This window comes from Manis pentadactyla, chromosome 1, assembly GCF_030020395.1.
Source record: "Manis pentadactyla isolate mManPen7 chromosome 1, mManPen7.hap1, whole genome shotgun sequence".
NCBI classification, from domain to species: domain Eukaryota; kingdom Metazoa; phylum Chordata; class Mammalia; order Pholidota; family Manidae; genus Manis; species Manis pentadactyla.
Window position 1 is genome coordinate 229272229 of NC_080019.1, and position 18480 is coordinate 229290708.

Below are 18480 nucleotides of genomic sequence, written 5' to 3' on the forward strand. Positions count from 1 at the left end.
AGTCCACCCGTCCCTGGGTGTCTGGGACAGGGCAGACTAGCTCATGCCAGGGGCAACAGTTATTTTGTATATGCCAGCAGGCTGTCCCTTCCTGGGGCCAGGACCTCCTTTGCAAATGACTGTCCTACCAGAACAACTCTTGAACTTCAAAGGGCCCTGATGAAGACACTAGAGGAGAAACACCTCTAGAGTTCATGGGGGAGAAAGATGTAAGACCACGAGTGTGGGCAGATGGCATCCCAGGGACAGCCAGACCCCCTCTGGGAGATGCTGGGAACCCCTGCCTTAAAGCAGGGGGCTGTGAGACAGGGGGATCCAGCCATTTCTGGAGTTTCTCCACCCAGGACTAAGCAGACCCTGCAGGTTGAGTTCAGGCGAGCAGCATTTCATTCAGGACTTCAGACGGTTGATAAAGTCATCATCCGAGACTCATATCCTGCAGTGCCGGAGCCCGACGCCTCCTCACACGCAGGCCAGGAGAACAGGGTCAGTGTGCCGGTTTAGGTCTGAAGGAGGCTCTCTTCTGCACCACCAGCAAGAGCCGCAGCAGTGGTTGGGCCTGGCCCCCCAAGTCTTACCCCAGGGGGTCAGAAACTCCCCCTAGATCGGGGGAAATGTTAGCCAGACACCTGTGGAGCCTCACAGTGGACACAGGCCTCTCGCTTCCGCATGTAAATGGCCTGCTCCGAGCAAGCCCTACATGAGACAGGGGAAGGCTCCTGTCCTTCCCTGGGGCTCACTCACTGCTGTAATGGGCTGATTCTCTGTGTTCTGTCCAGGCTGAGGTGGTTCTAGGAGAGCTGAGGTTCCTGACCCTCCCAGGCCTCTGTGAGGCTCCAGAGCACATCCCACACATCAGGCCCCTCGCCCACCCTGTCCATCAGGAAGCAGTTCAGATTTGCCCCTCAGGATGAAGCTCAGCCAACAGTGACTATCCTGTCCAAGACTTTCCAGGAACACTGTACCCAGACCTACATTGACAAGAGCCACTAACCAAGGAAGAGGATTGTTCTACCACCTGCCTTGGGCCTTCAGGGGCACCTGCATGTCTGCCCTTGTCCTTCTCCAGCATGTGAGTTTATGGGCCGTGATGTGGAGGTGGCCCAAGCTGCAACTCAAAGGCATGCTAAGCCTCCTGGTGTAGGTTGACTCCAGATGGGCCATGGCTGACAGTTGGCCTCCTCTCTTCTAGCACCTTCTTCACCCTAGGTGGGCTCACCCAGCATCACAGCTCTCTCCCCAGACTGCAGCACTGCTGACAGGCCATGAGGCTGAATGTCCTCAGGCAGCACCACCCAGCTGGCTGTTTTTTTCCTGTAAGGCTAAAGTCAGAAGCTTGAGCCATCATCTGCCTCATAACCCATCATCTGACAAATCAAAGTCTTATCAACTTCAGCTCCAAAATCTATTTGAATCCCTCGCAGCATTACCACCCCTCACACACAGCCAGCCAGCCTCCCTGGCCCCAAGTAGGCCTTCCTATGCCACAAAAGCAATTTTAAGAAGGAAGTACACAGCAATTTCTCCTACTTCGACTGAACCAGGAAGGAGAAAATCTGAACAGACCAATTACCAGTAGGTGAACTGGTAATCAAAAAAACTCACAAAAAAGAAGAATATACCTGATGAATAGTGAATTCAAAAATACATCAAAAGAATCATCCATCACAACCAAGTGGGATTTATTCCAGGGATGTAAGGATGGTACAATATCCAGACATTAATCAATGTGATGCACCTCATTAACAAAAAGGATAAAAACCACATGATCATCTCAACAGATGCTGAAAACTCTCAAGAAAGGCTATATGGCAAACCCACAGCCAACATCATGCTCAATGGCAAAAAGCTGAAACCTTTTCATCTCAGAGCATCTACAAGATAAGGATGCCCACTCTTACCACTTTTATTCAACATAGTCCTGGAGGTCCTAACCACAGAAATCAGACAAGAAATAAAAGGCATCCAAATTGGTAGGAAGAATTAAAACTGTCATCTATTTGCAGATGACATGATACTACACACAGAAAATCATAATGATTCCACCAAAATTATTAGAATAAATGAACTCAGAAAAGTTGCAGGACACAAAATCAATATAAAGACATCTGTAGCATTTCTATACACTAATGATGAGCTAGCAGAAGGAAAAAAATCGAGAATCCCATTTACAATTGAATACCTAAAAATATATCTAACCAAGGATGTAAAAGAGCTGTATTAACACGTTGATGAAAGAAACTGAAGACACAAATAAAGGTAAAGAAAGAATACTGTCAAAATGGCCATACTATATATATATATATATATAGTCCTTTTGGATATTACTCATCCGTGAAAAAGAAAGTCTTGCCATTTGTGACAACATGGGTGGACCTAGAGAATATTATGCTAAATATTAAGTGATAAGAGCCAGGCAGAGAACAAATACCATATGTTCTCAATTATATGTGGAATCTAAAAACAAATGACTATAGCAGAAATAGATTCACAGACACAAAGAAGAGGCTGGTGTTGCCATGAGGATGGAGGGGGGTGAAATAGATGAAGGTGATCAGGAGCATGAAATTCCAATTATAATATGATTTAGTTATGGGCAAACAAGTACAGCATAGAGAATATAGTCAATAATACTGTAATATGCTGACAGTAACTACATTTATTGGGGTGAGCATTTAATAGTGTAGATAACTGTCAAATCACTATCATGTACACCTGAAACAATAGACTATTGTAGTAACTGATTCATAATTTAAATTCTTCCCAAGAAAACTCTAGTCATTGGTAAAACCTAACAAACATTCAAGATGGAATGATACCAATTCTATAGAAAACAGAAGAGTAGAGATCACTCCCCAACTCATTTCATAAAATGGGCATTATCCTGTTACCAAAACCAAAGATATCGTAAGAAAATTACCAGTATCCATCATGAGCAAAGATGCAAAAATCTTTTAACAAAATTTTAGCAAATCAAATCCAGCAACATACAAAAAGCATACATAAAAACCAACTAGAGGGGCGGAAGATGGCGGCGTGAGTAGAGCAGCGGAAATCTCCTCCCCAAACCACATATATCTATGAAAATATAACAAAGACAACCCTTCCTAGAATAAAGACCAGAGGACACAGGACAATATCCAGACCACATCTGCACCTGAGAGAACCCAGCGCCTCGCGAAGGGGGTAAGATACAAGCCCCGGCCCCGCGGGAGCCGAGCGCCCCTCCCCCCAGCTCCCGGCGGGAGAAGAGCAGGCAGAGCGGGAGGGAGACGGAGCCCAGGACTGCCGAACACCCAGCCCCAGCCATCCGGGCCAGAGTGCAGGGCCCTGGATACTCGGAAAACAGGGCAGCAAGAACAGTGAGCGGGCACTGGAGGCTGGGCAACAGAGGGCATAAGAAAAGCGCGCGACCATTATTTTTTTTGCTTTTTTGCTGTTTTGTTTTGGCGAGTGCTTTTTGGAAGTCTTAAAGGGATAGGGACCCCAATACTAGGGAAACAGGGCAGAAAGACCGACCGGTGAGCAGAGGCCTGAGGCTGGCACCAGAGAATAAAGAAAAACGAGCGACCACCTTTTTTTTTTTTTTAATTAAAAAAAAAAATTTTTTTTTTTTTAATTTAAAAATTTTTTTCTTTTTTTTTTGTAGTTGTTGTTTTGTTTTGGCGGGTGCTTTTTGGAAGACTTAAAGGGGCAGGGCGGGTCACTTAATCCAGAGGTAGGGAATCAGGGGATCTCTGGGCACCCTAACCCCTGGGCTGCAGGGAGGCGCCTTCCGGAGATAAATAGCCTCCCAGCAGCTCCTGCTCCAACGCGACTCCACCACTTTGGAGCAGCTGCCCAAGCCAGGCCACGCCCACAGCAACAGCAGAGATTAACTCCATAGCAACCAGGCAGGAAGCAGAAGCCCTGTCTGCGCGCAGCTGCGCAGCACAAGCCACTAGAGGCCGCTGTTCTCCCAGGAGAGGAGGGCCACAAACCAACAAGAAAGGAAGTCCTTCCAGCCGTCACTCGTCCCAGTTCTGCAGACTATTCCTATCACCATGAAAAGGCAAAGCTACAGGCAGACAAAGATCACAGAGACAACACCAGAGAAGGAGACAGACCTAACCAGTCTCCCTGAAAAAGAATTCAAAATAAGAATCATAAACATGCTGACAGAGATGCAGAGAAATACGCAAGAGAAATGGGATGAAGTCCGGAGGGAGATCACAGATGCCAGAAAGGAGATCGCAGAAATGAAACAAACTCTGGAAGGGTTTATAAGCAGAATGGATAGAATGCAAGAGGCCATTGATGGAATTGAAATCAGAGAACAGGAACGCATAGAAGCTGACAGAGAGAGAGACAAAAGGATCTCCAGGAATGAAACAATATTAAGAGAACTGTGTGACCCATCCAAAAGGAACAATATCCGTATTATAGGGGTCCCAGAAGAAGAAGAGAGAGGAAAAGAGATGGAAAGTATCTTAGAAGAAATAATTGCTGAAAACTTCCCCAAACTGGGGGAGGAAATAATCGAACAGACCACGGAAATACACAGAACCCCCAACAGAAAGGATCCAAGAAGGACAACACCAAGACACATAATAATTAAAATGGCAAAGATCAAGGACAAGGAAAGAGTGTTAAAGGCAGCTAGAGAGAAAAAGGTCACCTATAAAGGGAAACCCATCGGGCTAACATCAGATTTCTCAACAGAAACCCTACAGGCCAGAAGAGAATGGCATGATATATTTAATACAATGAAACAGAAGGGCCTTGAACCAAGGATACTGTATCCAGCACGACTATCATTCAAATATGACAGTGGGATTAAACAAACAAAAGCTGAGGGAATTTGCTTTCCACAAACCACCTCAACACAACATCTTACAGGGACTGCTCTAGATGGGAGCACTCCTAGAAGGAGCACAGCACAAAACACCCAACATATGAAGAATCGAGGAGGAGGAACAAGAAGGGAGAGAAGAAAAGAATCTCCAGACAGTGTATATAACAGCTCAATAAGCGAGCTAAGTTAGGCAGTAAGATACTAAAGAGGCTAACCTTGAACCTTTGGTAACCACGAATTTAAAGCCTGCAATGGCAATAAGTACATATCTTTCAATACTCACCCTAAATGTTAATGGGTTGAATGCACCAATCAAAAGACACAGAGTAACAGAATGGATAAAAAAGCAAGACCCATCTATATGCTGCTTACAAGAAACTCACCTCAAACCCAAAGACATGTACAGACTAAAAGTCAAGAGATGGAAAAACATATTTCAAGCAAACAACAGCGAGAAGAAAGCAGGGGTTGCAGTACTAATATCAGACAAAATAGACTTCAAAACAAAGAAAGTAACAAGAGATCAAGAAGGACACTACATAATGATAAAGGGCTCAGTCAAACAAGAGGATATAACCATTCTAAATATATATGCACCCAACACAGGGGCACCAGCATATGTGAAACAAATACTAACAGAACTAAAGGGGGATATAGACTGCAATGCATTCATTCTAGGAGACTTCAACACACCACTCACCCCAAAGGACAGATCCACTGGGCAGAAAATAAGTAAGGACACGAAAGCACTGAACAACACAGTAGAGCAGATGGACCTAATAGACATCTATAGAACTCTACATCCAAAAGCAACAGGATATACATTCTTCTCAAGTGCACATGGAACATTCTCCAGAATAGACCACATACTAGGCCACAAAAAGAGCCTCAGAAAATTCCAAAAGATTGAAATCCTACCAACCAACTTTTCAGACCACAAAGGCATAAAACTAGAAATAAACTGTACAAAGAGAGCAAAGAGGCTCACAAACACATGGAGGCTTAACAACACGCTCCTAAATAATCAATGGATCAATGACCAAATCAAAATGGAGATCCAGCAATATATGGAAACAAACAACAACAACAACACTAAGCCCCAACTTCTGTGGGACACAGCAAAAGCAGTCTTAAGAGGAAAGTATATAGCAATCCAAGCATATTTTAAAAAGGAAGAGCAATCCCAAATGAATGGTCTAATGTCACAATTATCGAAATTGGAAAAAGAAGAACAGATGAGGCCTAAGGTCAGCAGAAGGAGGGACATAATAAAGATCAGAGAAGAAATAAATAAAATTGAGAAGAATAAAACAATAGCAAAAATCAATGAAACCAAGAGCTGGTTCTTCGAGAAAATAAACAAAATAGATAAGCCTCTAGCCAGACTTATTAAGAAGAACAGAGAGTCAACACAAATCAACAGTATCAGAAACGAGAAAGGAAAAATCACGACGGACCCCACAGAAATACAAAGAATTATTAGAGAATACTATGAAAACCTATATGCTAACAAGCTGGGAAACCTAGGAGAAATGGACAACTTCCTAGAAAAATACAACCTTCCAAGATTGACCCAGAAAGAAACAGAAAATCTAAACAGACCAATTACCAGCAACGAAATTGAAGCGGTAATCAAAAAACTACCAAAGAACAAAACCCCCGGGCCAGATGGATTTACCTTGGAATTTTATCAGACATACAGGGAAGACATAATACCCATTCTCCTTAAAGTTTTCCAAAAAATAGAAGAGGAGGGGATACTCCCAAACTCATTCTATGAAGCTAACATCACCCTAATACCAAAACCAGGCAAAGACCCCACCAAAAAAGAAAACTACAGACCAATATCCCTGATGAACGTAGATGCAAAAATACTCAACAAAATATTAGCAAACCGAATTCAAAAATACATCAAAAGGATCATACACCATGACCAAGTGGGATTCATCCCAGGGATGCAAGGATGGTACAACATTCGAAAGTCCATCATCATCATCCACCACATCAACAAAAAGAAAGACAAAAACCACATGATCATCTCCATAGATGCTGAAAAAGCATTTGACAAAGTTCAACATCCACTCATGATAAAAACTCTCAGCAAAATGGGAATAGAGGGCAAGTACCTCAACATAATAAAGGCCATCTATGATAAACCCACAGCCAACATTATATTGAACATCGAGAAGCTGAAAGCATTTCCTCTGAGATCGGGAACTAGACAGGGATGCCCACTCTCCCCACTGTTATTTAACATAGAACTGAAGGTCCTAGCCACGGCAATCAGACAAAACAAAGAAATGCAAGGAATCCAGATTGGTAAAGAAGAAGTTAAACTGTCACTATTTGCAGATGACATGATACTGTACATAAAAAACCCTAAAGACTCCACCCCAAAACTACTAGAACTGATATCGGAATACAGCAAAGTTGCAGGATACAAAATCAACACACAGAAATCTGTGGCTTTCCTATATACTAACAATGAACCAACAGAAAGAGAAATCAGGAAAACAACTCCATTCACAATTGCACCAAAAAAAATAAAATACCTAGGAATAAACCTAACCAAAGAAGTGAAAGACTTATACTCTGAAAACTACAAGTCACTCTTAAGAGAAATTAAAGGGGACACTAACAGATGGAAACTCATCCCATGCTCGTGGCTAGGAAGAATTAATATCGTCAAAATGGCCATCCTGCCCAAAGCAATATACAGATTTGATGCAATCCCTATGAAACTACCAGCAACATTCTTCAATGAACTGGAACAAATAATTCAAACATTCATATGGAAACACCAAAGACCCCGAATAGCCAAAGCAATCCTGAGAAAGAAGAATAAAGTAGGGGGGATCTCACTCCCCAACTTCAAGCTCTACTATAAAGCCATAGTAATCAAGACAATTTGGTACTGGCACAAGAGCAGAGCCACAGACCAATGGAACAGACTAGACAATCCAGACATTAACCCAGACATATATGGTCAATTAATATTTGATAAAGGAGCCATGGACATACAATGGCGAAATGAGTCTCTTCAAGAGGTGGTGCTGGCAAAACTGGACAGCTACATGTAGGAGAATGAAACTGGACCATTGTCTAACCCCATATACAAAAGTAAACTCAAAATGGATCAAAGATCTGAATGTAAGTCATGAAACCATTAAACTCTTGGAAGAAAACATAGGCAAAAACCTCTTAGACATAAACATGAGTGACCTCTTCTTGAACATATCTCCCCGGGCAAGGAAAACAACAGCAAAAATGAACAAGTGGGACTATATTAAGCTGAAAAGCTCCTGTACAGCAAAAGACACCATCAATAGAACAAAAAGGAACCCTACAGTATGGGAGAATATATTTGAAAATGACAGATCCGATAAAGGCTTGACGTCCAGAATATATAAGGAGCTCACACACCTCAACAAACAAAAAACAAATAACCCAATTCAAAAATGGGCAGAGGAACTGAACAGACAGTTCTCCAAAAAAGAAATACAGATGGCCAACAGACACATGAAAAGATGCTCCACATCGCTAATTATCAGAGAAATGCAAATTAAAACTACAATGAGGTATCACCTCACACCAGTAAGGATGGCTGCCATCCAAAAGACAAACAACAACAAATGTTGGCGAGGCTGTGGAGAAAGGGGAACCCTCCTACACTGCTGGTGGGAATGTAAGTTAGTTCAACCATTGTGGAAAGCAGTATGGAGGTACATCAAAATGCTCAAAACAGACTTACCATTTGACCCAGGAATTGCACTCCTAGGAATTTACCCTAAGAATGCAGCAATCAAGTATGAGAAAGACCAATGCACCCCTATGTTTATCGCAGCACTATTTACAATAGCCAAGAATTGGAAGCAACCTAAATGTCCATTGATAGATGAATGGATAAAGAAGATGTGGTACATATACACAATGGAATACTACTCAGCCATAAGAAAAGGGCAAATCCAACCATTTGCAGCAACATGGATGGAGCTGGAGGGTATTATGCTCAGTGAAACAAGCCAAGCAGAGAAAGAGAAATACCAAATGATTTCACTTATCTGTGGAATATAAGAACAAAGGAAAAACTGAAGGAACAAAACAGCAACAGAATCACAGAACTCAAGAATGGACTAACAGGTACCAAAGGGAAAGGGACTGGGGAGGATGGGTGGGTGGGGAGGATGGGTGGGTAGGGAGGGATAAGGGGGGGGGCAGAAAAAGAGGGGTATTAAGATTAGCATCCATAGCAGGGTGGGAGAAAGGGGAGGGCTGTACAACACAGAGAAGACAAGTAGTGATTCTACAACAGTTTGCTACGCTGATGGACAGTGACTGTAAAGGAGTATATAGGGGGGACCTGGTATAGGGGAGAGCCTAGTAAACAAAGTATTCATCATGTAAGTGTAGATTAGTGATTAAAAAAAAAAAAAGCAGTTCCTATGTGGTGACCTCCAATGAGTTCTACACAATGATATAAAGGGCATATAAAAGTGTAGGCAAAGGGTCTGTTTGTGTTTATACAGAGGATCAAAGCCTAATTTGGCTACCCCGAAAATGAACTAAGATACGATATGAAAAAGAACTTCCAACATCAGCACTCTCGGGAAGACTCATGACAGAAGATGATCAGAAAAAAAAAAAAAACTTCAACAAAGATCCACACACTGTCACAGGTGTAGATGCACTCATCCCACCAGTTCCTGGACTTGCCATGGGAATGAAGAAGGAGATATCTAAGCTGGCCTGTGCATACAGTAAAACAACAAATTTGACTGGATCTATACTGTTGGAACTCAACCAAGAATTAGGAGAAGTGCAAATTGTAGCGCTCCAAAATCTTACAACTACAGACTATTTACTGTTAAAAGAACATAAGGGACGTGAACATTCCCGAGGAATGGGTTGTTTTAATTTGTCTGATTTCTCTCAGACTGTTCAAGTTCAGTTGGACAATATCCACCATATCATAGATAAGTTTTCACAAATGCCTAAGGTGCCTAACTGGTTTTCTTGGTTTCACTGGAGATGGCTGGTAATTACAGATATGCTTTGGTTATGTAACTATACTCCTATTATGTTAATGTGTGTGCACAATTTAATTAGTAGTTTAAAACCTATACATGCTGAAGTCACTCTACAAGAAGATATGTCAAAGAAATAATCTTCCCAGGTTTTCTTCCGCCTGCTACTTCTATAGCTTTTCTTCTTCCTTCCTAATTACAACCCTTAAATAGAATTCGTGCCTCATATCGAATTTACTGAGTATCATCATTCTTCCAAGTGGTAAAGACACCTCAAGACAAATGCTGGGCATAGAAACCACAGGGCATAAATATGCAAAGAAGTAAAAAGCTAACCTTTTCAAAGAATATTGCTTCTCTCTCACTTACCAACTTAACATTTCCCTGTATGGCCCCGGAAGATGACGGGTTAGCCAGAGACGGGTAAGATTCCTCAAGGGAGGAACAACCTAAGACAGGCACAATCGCAGGGGGGCCATCAGGTGAGAAATTGGGGATCAACAGAGGTGAGGCTTAGAACCTCACCCCCCCTGTTCTGAGAGAAATCTTCTGCATACGTGGATGTTTTATTGCCCTTGTCTAGCTTGGATTAACACATAGTCTACAGGCACACACCTGATCATCTACATTTGCTCTCTTACAACACTAAACTATGTTTTCTACCTTTATCTTGTATCTACCTACCACTTCAGCATTTTATTAAAAATAATAATAAAGAGAGAAATGTGGTATCCACATATAAATCAAGTATAAAAACCAAATGAGTATTCATATTTGAACTGTTTATAGTTCATAATGCATGAGCAAAACCAAAAGTTTCTGTGATGACTGCCCTTGTACTGTTCACCATGTAAGAACTTATTCACTATGTAAGAATTTGTTCTCCATGTAAGAACTTGTTCGTTATGCATCAGAAGATTGCAGACTGACGAAAATTAGGCTTGGGGTCGATTAATGGTTGTGCATTGAGCATTGACCCCCCCCATACAGAATTTTATTGTTGTTAACAACCATTTGATCAATAAATATGAGAGATGCCCTAAAAAAAAATAGACTATATGCCCAAATAAGGTTTAAAAACTCTTTCAGGGAGCACAGATAAACATTCTATACATCAAGAAGACATTTGTTTGATTGGCAACATTCCTGCTTATATCTTACACTCAATGGCAAAATAGATTAGATGAAATGTGTAAATAGTATCAGCTTATTAGTATCGATTAACAGGATTAATACTATGAGAAATAATTTTGCAAAAGTATCTGTAATATCTGGGACCTCTACATGTGTCAGACAAGTTTTGTTAACTAGGGAATATCTTCCTGAATAAAATAATTTCTATTAAAAAAAAAAAAAAGAAAAAGAAAAAGTTGTAGTGCAGTCCTAAACCCCACACAGCAGTGAAAGTAATGTAACCACCATACCTCACATCAACATGGATGAATCCTAAAAATATATTCAAAATATAAAAAGCAAATTACAGGAAGGTATGACCTGAATGAAACCTTTATATATAAATGAAGTTTTAAAACATGTAATTCATACATTTACCCATCACCAGAGTCCCAAAATAGCTGAAGTAAACATTGACAGATTTGAAGGAAGAAATACAGATTTATCCTACAGTAATAAATGGAGACTTCTGTATTAAAATTTCAATAATGGATAGAACAACCAGATAGAGAATCAATAAGGAAATAGAGGGCTTGAATACCACCACAAACCAACTGGTCCTAATAAACATATATAAAACACTCCACCCAACAATAGAATACACAGTTTTCTCAAGTGCATATGGAACATTCTCTGGACAGACCATATGTTAGGCCACAAAACAAATTTTAATAAACTTAAAGAGACTGAAATCATATAAAGTATCTTTTCTGACCAGAATGGAATGCAACTACAAATCTATATCAGAAGGAAAACTGGAAAATTCATAAATAGGTGAAATTTTAAAACACTTAAACAATGTGTCAAAGAAAAAATCACAAGAGAAATAGAATATACCCCGAGATAAATGAAAATGGAAACACAAAATATCAAAACTTATGATACATAGTGAAAGCAATGCTGAAGGAAATTTTTAGTTGCAAATGCAAACATTAAAAAAGGACAGTCTCAAAAATAACCTAGGCTTACATCTTAAGGAACTAGAAAAAGAGTGAACTAAACCCAAAACTAACAGAGGGAAGGAAATAAAGATCAAAGATGAACAGAAAAACAATAGAGAAAATGAAGCCATAAGCTGATTGTTCAAAAAAAATATTTGAAAAACCTTTAGGTATATTAGCTTAAAAAAGAGAAGACTCAAATTAGTAAAATCAGAAGTGAAAGTGGAGACATTACTACTGATTTTACAGAAATAAAAAAGAATTAAAACCAAGTGAGATTTATCCCAGGAATGTAAGGATGGTTCAATATATAAAAGATCACTATAATACATATTAATAGAATGAAGGAATAAAAAACAATCATCTCAATTGATGCAGAAAAAGCATTTGATAAAATTCAGCACCTTTTCATGATTAAAACACACAGCAAACTAGGAATTGAAAGAAACGTCCTCAATACAATAAAATTCATTTATAAAAAGCCCTCAGCCAACCTCATACTCGATGGTGAAAGACTGAAATCTCTCCCCAAGGATCAAGAACAAGATAAAGATACCCACTTTTCCATTTCTATTCAAAACAGTACTGAAAGCTCAAGCCAGAGCAATTGGGCAAGAAAAGGAAATAAAAGGTATAAAAATTTTATAGAAGGAAGTTAAACTGAGGTCAGCAAAAGATGACAGCATGAGAACTGAGGCAGAAACCTCCTCCCAAAACCACATAAAATACAAAAATACTACAAATACAACTAATCCTGAAAAAGCGACCCAAAGACTGCAGAACAGACCCCCTACATCTGGAAAAAAGAGAGAATCTCACAGAAAAGGGGTAAAGTAGCAAAGCCACAATCTGGTGGGATTCAAGCCCACCCCCCAGCCCAGCCCACAGGAGGGAGGAAGAGAAACAGGACTGCTGAACACCCAGCCCTGGAGATCTGCTCTGGGAGCACAAAACCCACATTGAGTGGTGTTCTGGAGATTAGGGGGATTGGAAAGCAAAAACAGAATACTGGGAGAGACTGAGATTCCAGCCACTTGTGGAGAGAGGTATGCACAACTGGCCCCCCTCGCACAAAAGAAAAGTGGGCAGTTTGAAAGGCTTCCCAGCAGCAAGAGGGACACTAATGGGGAAAACATGACACAGAGCTTGCCGATCAGAAGAAAGGGCAGGTGGACAAAGTCATCCCAGCACACTCAGTCCACAGGCTGGGAAAACTCGGGAGCTTCAGATGCTCCATCCCCTTGGCTGGCAACACAACCCTGGGACACCGCCCTCACTGTGGTACACAGTCAGCCATTCCCTCTTCCCAACAGACACTGGTCCCACACGCCTACTGCCCCCATTGTCACTCCATGGGAGCTTGAAGGTGGCACCACCTACAGCAGTTACAGGGGCCTGGCACAAAGGCTCCTCCCTGCATGCTCAGCCCATTGGACCTGGCAGTGGAGGCAGGCACTCCAGCTGGGAAGACAGGAAAGAGCTCTTTTCTCCAGGCAGGCACGGGTTCCGCTCGCCTGTGACGCCCACCATTGCTGCATGTGCTCAGCAGCTCCAGAGAGTAGAGCTGCTGGGCACTAGAGGGCACCACCTACACAAAGTTAATATTCCACAGGAAACTAAAAAAATGAAATGGCAAAAGAATTTGGTCCAAACAAAAATGTGGGGAAAAGATGCAAGAAAGAGAGCTAAGTGAAACTGAAATCACCAATCTTCCTGATAAAGATTTAAAAATAAAAATCATAAACATGCTCACAGAGCTACAGAAAAGCATTCAAGATCTCAGGGAGGACTTCAAGAAAGAGGAACTAAAAAATACAGTATCTGAAATGAAACATACAATGGATGATTTAAAACTAGATTAGATGAGGTGGAGGAGATGGTAAATGAAATATAAATTAGAGAACAGGAAAACAAAGAGCTGAGGCACAGGGAGAAAAAAGGATCTCTAGGAATGTAAGAATAATAAGAGAAGTGTGTGAGCAATCCAAATGAAACAATATTCGCATTATAGGGGGACCAGAAGAAGAGTGAGACAAAGGGATAAAAAGTCTCTCTGAGGAAATAATTGCTGAAAACTTCACCAGTCTAAGGAAGGAAATAGACTCTCAGGTCATGGAAGTACAGAGATCTCCCAACACAAGGAACCCTAGGAAGACAACACCAAGATAAATAATAATTAAAATGGCAAAGATAAAGGACAAGGAGAGAGTATTGAAAGCAGATAGAGAGAGAAGATCACTTATAAAGGAAAGCCCATCAGGCTATCAGCAGACTCCTCAGCGAAACCTTACAGGCAAGGAGGGAGTGGCATGATGCATTTAATGTAATGCAACAGAAGGCCCTCCAACCAAGACTCTACCCAGCAAGATTATCATTTAAATTTGAAGCAGGGATTAAACAATTTCCAGATAAACAAAAGTAGAGAGAATTCACCACTACTAAACCAGCCCTACAGGATATGTTAAAGGGACTGCTCTAGATGGAAATGCTCCTAAGGCTAAATAGCTGTCTCCAGAGAATAGAAACCCACCATAATGGTAGTAGACCAATTAATTACCAAGCAAATAATAAATTAAATCAGCTACTCACAAAGTTAGTCAAGGGATACACAAAGAGTACAAAAATATGACACCTCATATATAAAGTGTGGATGATGGAGGAAGAAGAAGGGGAGGAAAAAAAAGTACCTTTAGATTGTGTTTGAAATAGATTAGTCAGCTATTTAAGATAGACTGTTAGTTAGTAAGGAAGCTATCCTTGAACTTTAGGTAACCACAAATCTAAAGCTTACAATAAGTACTCAATAATCACCTTAAATGTAAATGGACTGAATGCACCAACCAAAACACACAGAGTTACAGAATGGATACAAAAAGAAGGCCCATCTACACGCTGCCTTCATGAGACTCATTTCAGACCCAAAGACATACACAGACTAAAAGTGAAGGGATGGAAAAAGATATTTCATGCAAATAATTGGGGGGAAAAAGGCAGGAGTAGCAGTACTTATATCAGACAAAACAGATTTCAAAACAAAGAAAGTAACAAGAGACAAAGAAGGACATTCCATAATGATAAAGGGGTCAGACCAAGAGGATACAACCACTATAAATATCTATGCACCCAATATAGGAGCACCTAAAAATGTAAAACAAATACTAACAGAATTAAAGGGGGAAATAGACTGCAACACACCACTCACACTAATACACACGTCAACCAGACAGAAAATAAGGAAACAAAGGCACTGAACAATACATTAAAACAGATGGACCTAACAGACATCTATAGAACACTCCACCCAAAAGCAACAAGACACACGTTCTTCTCAAGTGTACATGGAACGTTTTCCAGAGTAGGTCCCATCATAGGCCATAAAAAGAACCTCAATAAATTAAAAAAGATTGAAATTGTATCATGCACCTTATCAGACCATAATGGTATGAAACTAGAAATAAATTACACACACACAGAAAAAAAAAAAGCCTACAAACACATGGAGGCTTAACAACATGCTCCTAAATAATCAATGGATCAATGACCAAATTAAAGCAGAGATCAAACAATATATGGAGACAAATGAAAACAACAACTCAACAGCCTAAAACTTGTGGGATGCAGCAAAGGCAGTTCTAAGAGAAAAGTACGCCATGCTGATGCCGGGACACAGTCAAAACGGAGCTGTCACCAACGGGGACAGCACAGGGAAGCACAGGCCCTCCACACACAAGGACCCGGGAGCCCGTGTAAGCAGTGACAGCGTGGCCCCGTCACCACCGACACAGAGCCCAGAGCCCAGCCACTCAGGAGCACCAGGGCCCCAGGGTCCAAGGCAGGCACCAGCCCAGGGGTGGCATGGTCTTCACACCTGTCTGTGTGCCCAAGGCCAGGGCGGCGACAACAGTCTCCAGAGAGAACTGCAGCAAGTGTGCTGGGGCCTCGGCCGCCCCTGCTGCTGGGTGGGGGGGGGCCCTGGGGGTCGTTCTCAGGCAGGATTTGAGGCAGATCACCTGCCTGTCCATCCCAGCTTTGACCTGCTCTTCCTGCAAGACCTCCAGCAATTCCCCCAGGGGCCAGGCTCTGTGTGGAGACAACACACAGGGCCTGGAGCTGCCTGTCAGCCATGGCGCCCCAGCAGCCCAGGAGCAAACAGAGTTGCAGTCACAGAGGCACAGCAGGGGCAGCCGCAGTGCGCTGAGCACCCCACCCGGGTCATCCCACGTGATGCCCCAGGGACACTGAGCAGGCCAGGCAGTCCCCACCACCATCCTCACCGACCCCATCAGCCCGTGTCACGGGGGAAACAAGCGTGAGGTGGGGACCCTGCTGCCCTGGGCCGGAGGCCAGGCCCCACCTCTCCCCGGGGGCCCCATAGTCCCGGTCAGCATGTGGCAAGGGCGCCCACCTGCCAGCTGAAGCAAGGCAGCAGGGGGCCAGGGAGGAGGGTCTGGGTCAGGTGAGGCCTGGCTGGGGCAGGGTCCATGCAGACTCCGGCAGGAGCCTCCGGGCCCCTCCCCTGGGTGCTGGGACCCTTGTCCCATGACCCCCTCCCTCCCTCCCTCCTACCAGGGCCTGGGCACAGCCCCGCCCCCTTGGGGGTGTGTCCCAGCTCCTGGCACACAGGCCACTCCCCACCCCCCTCAGGCCCCCTCAGCTGCCACCGCCTCTGGGAAGCCTTCCTGGACCACCGGCCACCCACCCCAGGCCCCTGCCTCGTACCTCTGACTTCCGCAAACCAACAGTGAGGAGCCGTGCAGGCCTGCCCCCGAGCTGAGGGTCTGCTCCTCACCCCCCTCGCCCAAGGCGGAAGGGATGCGCCCGCGTGGCCCGCACCTGGGTGGGCTGAGGCGTGCACACTGAACTTGGCGTCTGCACCAGGGTGGCCAAGGTGCCCCACAGTAGGGGGGCAACAGGGCACCTGGGTCCGGGTGGCCACGTGCTGCACATGCACCTCAAAACTCCCCATCAGTACACAGCACCATATGTATATTGTAGCTCAATTTTTTTTTTTTAAAAAAGAAAAGCAGGCATTTTTCTCAAAAGTCAGGTTTCTCGCCCTCAGAACCTCACATCCCGCATGTTGGTGCACGACAGACAAACAGGTCAGAAATCCCCCTCGGCCCTTGAAACAGAGAATCATGCAGCAGGCTGCCTGGGCAGGGCCCACTTGCCCTGGGGCCCCTGGGGAGGCCCTGGCAGGGCAGAGGCTGGTCAGGGCATGCCCAGGCTGCCAAGACAGCCCCAGGGTGGAGGCCCCAGTCCGATGACACACAAGGGCTGGGCCTGGTCCCCAGCTCTGCAAGGACTTGCTGTGTGACCTGGGACTGGGGGTCATAGGGTCCCCTGCAGGCCCGGCCCAGTGGGGGGCTCAGAGGCCGGCAGAGCCTCGTGGCCGTGAGTCCCCCAGCCCACAGAGCTGTGGCCGTGTCTGTCCGCTCGCGGCTGGCAGCGGGGGGCTCCCGGCCCCACCCGCACGGCAGGCCCTCCGGAAGCGCTTGTTCTGTGATGGGCAACAACAGGATGCTGCTCACTTCACGAGAGGAAGCAGACATGGAACAGGACGGTGGGCAGCGGCTTCCTCACCAGGGGTGGGCCGGCATTGCTCCGTCTGCCCGCATCTGTGGACACCCGCCCGGATCGGGCTCCATCATCCCCCCGGGGTTCCCCGAAGGTGTCCTGCTACCCTGACCTCCCCACACGGCAGCCAGGACCTCAGAGTGATGGGAGCCCGGAACCAGCAGAGGGTCAGCGTGGGCCTCCCCCGAGGACCGTCACACACAGGAGACCATCCAGACAACAAGCAACTCTCCTTCAAGTCCACATAGGGCTCCGAACAGGGGAACACACACCCACCGGGACCCGGGGGCACCTGGACACTTGGACCAGATCCCGCTCACACCCCGGCCCAACCGGGACACTCGGACCTGAACCCACTCACACCCCTGCCCCACCAGAACACTTGGACCGGAACCCATTCACACTTCAAACCGCCCCCACCCAGAGGAAATTCAGAGGTTAGAGGGCCACAGGAAAGGGTGCCCAGGGACCCCACGGGCACAGCCTGGGTTAGGGGAGCACCTTCTATTTCTTCAACAGCAAATTCAAGTGAAAAATCAAGACAGAGAGGGAGGGAAACCTACGGGTCAGAGAGAACCTGCAGGTCTTACTCAGACCCTGTGGATTTGAACACCGGATATTTGAAGATGTGAAGAAATCATTGCTTGTCAGGGGTGACAATGGCCTGGGGTTATGTTGTTTAAAAGACTATTTCAGAAAGACATGCTGAAAAATTGAGAAACAAAAATACAGCATTTGGGGTTGGGTTTAAAACCACCCCAGGGATGGGGGGCAGATGAACAGGACCACCCCCGAGGTGGCAGTGAAGCTGTGTGATGGGAATGTGGGTCCACCAATCTCTTCTGGCTACTTGTGTACAGGTTCAGGTTTTCCAGGGTAGAAAGGGTTGCTGCCTGCTTCAAATATCAAATATCTGCAGTGAAGGAGGGAA

The 18480-nt window shown here is 44.2% G+C and overlaps 1 long non-coding RNA gene across 2 annotated transcripts in view; it reads right to left on the reverse strand.

Moving 5' to 3' along the window:
• LOC118908689 (uncharacterized) overlaps positions 1-18480 on the reverse strand; it is a 52260-nt gene that overhangs the window by 18936 nt on the left and 14844 nt on the right. The gene's annotated exons all lie outside the window — the stretch shown is intronic.